Source organism: Arachis stenosperma, chromosome 5, assembly GCF_014773155.1.
Source record: "Arachis stenosperma cultivar V10309 chromosome 5, arast.V10309.gnm1.PFL2, whole genome shotgun sequence".
Classification (NCBI taxonomy): domain Eukaryota; kingdom Viridiplantae; phylum Streptophyta; class Magnoliopsida; order Fabales; family Fabaceae; genus Arachis; species Arachis stenosperma.
Window position 1 is genome coordinate 94,310,507 of NC_080381.1, and position 5,740 is coordinate 94,316,246.

The 5,740-nt window shown below is 39.7% G+C and overlaps 1 non-coding gene across 1 annotated transcript; it reads left to right on the forward strand.

Annotated features, from left to right (window-relative positions):
* The first annotated feature begins 2,702 nt into the window (after nt 1-2,702).
* Nucleotides 2,703-2,810, forward strand: LOC130983881 (small nucleolar RNA R71). The gene has a single exon (XR_009087851.1). It is a non-coding gene; the product is annotated as a small nucleolar RNA R71 (small nucleolar RNA).
* Nucleotides 2,811-5,740: the final 2,930 nt, after the last annotated feature.

Sequence of the window (5,740 nt, forward strand, 5' to 3'; positions counted from 1 at the left end):
TACTTTTCCGCTATTTAACTTCCTGCAATTCTCAACTGTATTCTGTCTAGCTCAACTAGCACACTCTTCCAACTAAAGTTTCTTGACCAATCAATCCCTGTGGGATTCGACCTCACTCTATTGTGAGTTTTTACTTGATGACAATTCGGTATACTTGCCGAAGGATGCCATAAATGGTTATGGAAAACAAAAAGCAAGTCTTTTACCACACCAAACATAGAAGGTTTGCTCGTCCTCGAGGAAAAGAAGGAAGAAGAGAGTAGAAGAAGAAGAAATAGAGGAGATGGAGGTGGCTTTGTGGTTCGGCCAAGGGGGAGAAGTAGTGTTTAGGTTGTGTGAAACTGAAGGAGTGAAGATGGGTTTATATAGGAATGGAGAGGGGGTGTATGGTTCGGCCATTATGGGTGGGTTTGGGAGGGAAAGTGGTTTGAATTTGAATGGTGAGGTAGGTGGGGTTTTTTGAAGGATCGATGTGAGTGGTGAAGAGAATAGTGGGATTTGATAGGTGAGGGTTTTTTTAGGGAAGAGGTGTTGAGGTGATTGGTGAATGGGTGAAGAAGAGAGAGAGTGGTGGTGTAGGTGGGGATCCTGTGGGGTCCACAGATCCTGAGGTGTCAAGAAAAATTCATCCCTGCACCAAGTGGCGAGCAAAAATGCTCTTTATGCCAATTCTAGCGTTAAACGCCGGGCTGGTGCCCATTTCTGGCATTTAACGCCAGCTTCTTGCCCTTTCCTAGCGTTTAACGTTAGTCTGGTACCCCTTTCTGGCGTTAAACGCCTAGAATGGTGCCAGACTGGGTGTTAAACGCCCATTTGCTGCCCTTACTGGCGTTTAAACGCCAGCAAGGTTCTCCTCCAAGGTGTGCTATTTTTCTTTCTGTTTTTCATTCTGTTTTTGCTTTTTCAATTAATTTTGTGACTTTTCATGATCATCAACCTACAGAAAACATAAAATAACAAAGGAAAATAGATAAATATAACATTGGGTTGCCTCCCAACAAGCGCTTCTTTAATGTCAGTAGCTTGACAGTGGGCTCTCATGGAGCCTTACAGATACTCAGAGCAATGTTGGAACCTCCCAACACCAAACTTAGAGTTTGAATGTGGGGGTTCAACACCAAACTTAGAAGTTGGCCTCCCAACACCAAACTTAGAGGTTGGCCTCCCAACACCAAACTTAGAGTTTAACTGTGGGGGCTCTGTTTGACTCTGTTTTGAGAGAAGCTCTTCATGCTTCCTCTCCATGGTTATAGAGGGGTATCCTTGAGCCTTAAACACAAAGGATTCTTCATTCACTGGAATGATCAATTCTCCTCTGTCAACATCAATCACAGCCTTTGCTGTGGCTAGGAAGGGTCTGCCAAGGATGATGGATTCATCCATGCACTTCCCAGTCTCTAGGACTATGAAATTAGCAGGGATGTAATGGTCTTCAACTTTCACCAAAACATCCTCTACAAGTCCATAAGCTTGTTTTCTTGAATTGTCTGCCATCTCTAGTGAGATTCTTGCAGCTTGCACCTCAAAGATCCCTAGCTTCTCCATTACAAAAAGAGGTATAAGGTTTATGCTTGACCCTAGGTCACACAGAGCCTTCTTAAAGGTCATGGTGCCTATGGTACAAGGTATTGAGAACTTCCCAAGGTCCTGTCTCTTTTGAGGTAATTTCTGCCTAAACAAGTCATCCAGTTCTTTGGTGAGCAAAGGGGGTTCATCCTCCCAAGTCTCATTACCAAACAACTTGTCATTTAGCTTCATGATTGCTCCAAGGTATTTAGCAACTTGCTCTTAAATGACATCTTCATCCTCTTCAAAGGAAGAATATTCATCCGAGCTCATGAATGGCAGAAGTAAATTCAATGGAATCTCTATGGTCTCATTATGAGCCTCAGATTCCCATGGTTCCTCATTAGGGAACTCATTGGAGGCCAGTGGACGTCCATTGAGGTCTTCCTCAGTGGCGATCACTGCCTTTTCCTCCTCTCCAAGTTCGGCCATGTGGGTCATGTTAATGGCCTTGCATTCTCCTTTTAGATTCTCTTCTGTATTGCTTGGAAGAGTACTAGGAGGGAGTTCAGTAATTTTCATGCTCAGCTGTCCCACTTGTGCCTCCAAATTCCTAATGGAGGACCTTGTTTCAGTCATGAAACTTTGAGTGGTTTTGATTAGATCAGAGACCATGGTTGCTAAGTCAGAGTGGTTCTGCTTAGAATTCTCTGTCTGTTGAAACCTTGTTGAGGTCTCTGTTGATCCTTCCATGAGAGATTTGGATGATTTCTCCATGAAGGATTATAGGTGTTTCCATAGGGTTCTCCCACGTAATTCACCTCTTCCATTGAAGGGTTCAAATGATCATAAGCTTCTTCTTCAGATGAAGCATCCTTAGTACTGCCTGGTGCAGCTTGAATTCCAGATAGACTTTGAGAAATCATATTGACTTGCTGAGTCAATATTTTGTTCTGAGCCAATATGGCATTCAGAGTATCAATCTCAAGAACTCCTTTCTTCTGATTCATCCCATTGTTCATAGGATTCCTTTCAGAAGTGTACATGAATTGCTTATTTGCAACCATTTCAATGAGTTCCTGAGCTTCTGTAGGCGTCTTCTTCAGATGAAGGGATCCTCCAGCAGAGCTGTCCAATGACATCTTAGACAGTTCAGACAGACCATCATAGAAGATACCTATGATGCTCCATTCAGAAAGCATGTCAGAAGGACACTTTCTGATTAATTATTTGTATCTTTCCCAAGCTTCATAGAGGGATTCACCTTCCTTTTGTCTGAAGGTTTGGACTTCCACTCTAAGCTTACTCAATTTTTGAGGTGGAAAGAACTTTGCTAAGAAGGCATTGACTAGCTTTTCCCAAGAGTTCAGGCTATCTTTAGGTTGTGAGTCCAACCATATCCTAGCTCTGTCTCTTACAGCAAAAGGGAATAGCATAAGTCTGTAGACCTCAGGGTCAACCCCGTTAGTCTTGACAGTGTCACAGATTTGCAAGAATTCAGCTAAAAACTGATGAGGATCTTCCAATGGAAGTCCATGGAACTTGCAATTCTGTTGCATTAGAGAAACTAATTGAGGCTTAAGCTCAAAGTTGTTTGCTCCAATGGCAGGGATAGAGATGCTTCTCCCATAGAAGTTGGGAGTAGGTGCAATAAAGTCACCCAGCACCTTTCTTGCATTGTTGGCATTGTTGTTATTTTCGGCTACCATGCCTTCCTCTTGTTTAAAGATTTCTGTTAGGTCCTTTACAGAGAGTTGTGCCTTAGCTTCTCTTAGCTTTCGCTTCAAGGTCCTTTCAGGTTCAGGGTCAGCCTCAACAAGAATGCTTTTGTCTTTGCTCCTACTCATATGAAAGAGAAGAAAATAAGAGAATATGGAATCCTCTATGTCATAGTATAGAGATTCATTAAGGTGTCAGAGGAATAGAAGGAAGAGGTAGAAGAATTCGAACTTATCAAGAAAAATGGAGTTCGAATTATGCATTGAGGAGGAGTGTTAGTCCATAAATACAAGGATGTAAGAAGAGGGGAAGAAATTTTCGAAAATTAGAGTGAATTAAAAAAAGTAATTGATTTTTGAAAACTAAGATTAGAAAAAAAATTAAGTGATTTTTGAAAAAGATTTTGAAATTAGAAATCAAAAAGATATGATTGAAAACTATTTTGAAAAAGATGTGATTAAGAAGATATGATTGAAAAGTTATGGTTTTAAAAAGATGTGATTGAGAAGATATGATTTGAAAAACAATTTAAAAAGATTTGATTTTGAAAATTAATGACCTGCCTAACAAGAAAGATATGATTCAGACATTAAACCTTTCTCAACAGAAAAGGCAACATACTTGAAATGTTGAATCAAATCATTAATTGTTAGCAAGTATTTTTGAAAATGGAAAGAAATTGATTTTGAAAATATATGATTGAAAAGATTTGATTTGAAAAAGATTTGATTTTGAAAAAAAAATTTGAAAACTTGAAAAAAATTTGAGTTAAAAACAAAATCTTCCCTCTTGTGCCATCCTGGCGTTAAACGCCCAGAATGGCATCCATTCTGGCGTTTAACGCCCAAAACACTACCCTTTTGGGCGTTAAACGCCCAACCAGGTGCCCTGGCTGGCGTTTAAACGCCAGTTTTCCTTCCTCACTGGGCGTTTTGAATGCCCAGCTTTTTCTGTGTAATTCCTTTGCTGTATGTTCTGAGTCTTCAATTCTCTGTATTATTGACTTGAAAAGACACAAATAAATTTTTTTTTGGATTTTTAATGATGAGGAATAATCAAAATGCAACTAAAATCAAATAAACAATGCATGCAAGACACCAAACTTAGAAGTTTGTATACTACTGACACTAACAAATTGAGAATGCATGTGAGAAATAACAAAACACTCAAGACAAGAGAATTTAGAGATCAGAACAAGGAAATCATCAAGAACAACTTGAAGATCAATTAAGACACATGAATGAATTCGAAAAAAAATGCAAGAAGAATAGAAACATGCAATTGACACCAAACTTAAAATGAGACACTAGACTCAACAAGAAACATAAAATATTTTTGGTTTTTATGATTTTGTAATTTTTTTGGTTTTTTTTTTTCGAAAATTATGTGGAGAAGAAAATAAAGATATCAAAATTCTTAATGAGAATTCCAGGAATCATGCAATGTTAGTCTAAAGCTTCAGTCTAAAGAAATTAGACATGGCTAGCCAAGCTTCAGCAGGACATTACATTCAAGAGCTAAATTGATGAGAATCAATCAGCTTTGGTGATGATAAGAACATCACCTTGAAACACTAGAATTCATTCTTAAGAATTCTGAAGAAAAATACCTAAGCTAAGCAACAAGATGAACCGTCAGTTGTCCAAACTCAAACAATCCCCGGCAACGGCACCAAAAACTTGGTGTTGTTGACGGATCAAAACTTGGCACTGTTATTGCAGGGAACAAATGCGAAACTGTAGTTAGGACATTTAATTCCCCGGAAACGGTGCCAAAAACTCGGTGCACGAAATTGTGATCAGCAATGGCGCCATCAACATGGTACGCTCAATTGCAATCTCAACTCTTTATCACAACTTCGCACAACTAACCAGCAAGTGCACTGGTCGTCCAAGTAATAAACCTTACGCGAGTAAGGGTCGATCCCACAGAGATTGTTGGTATGAAGCAAGCAATGGTCACCTTGTAAATCTCAGTCAGGCGAATTCAAATGGTTATGGATGATTTATGAATAAAGCATAAAATAAAGATAGAGATACTTGTGTAATTCATTGGTGAAAATTTCAGATAAGCGTATGGAGATGCTTTGTCCCTTCCGTCTCTCTGCTTTCCTACTATCTTCATCCAATCCTTCTTACTCCTTTCCATGGCAAGCTGTATGTTGGGCATCACCGTTGTCAATGGCTACAGTCTCGTCCTCACAGTGAAAATGTTCAACGCGCTCTGTCACAACAGGGCTATTCAGCTGTCGGTTTTCGATCATGTCGGAATAGAATCCAGTGATTCTCTTGCGTCTGTCTCTAACGCACCACAATCACGAGTTTGAAGCTCGTCACAGTCATTCAATCCTTGAATCCTACTCAAAATACCACAGACAAGGTTTAGACCTTCCGGATTCTCTTGAATGCCACCATCAATTCTAACTTATACCACGAAGATTCTGATTAAGGAATCCAAGAGATAAACATTCAAGCCTTGTTTGCTTGTAGAACGGGAGTGGTTGTCAGGCACGCGT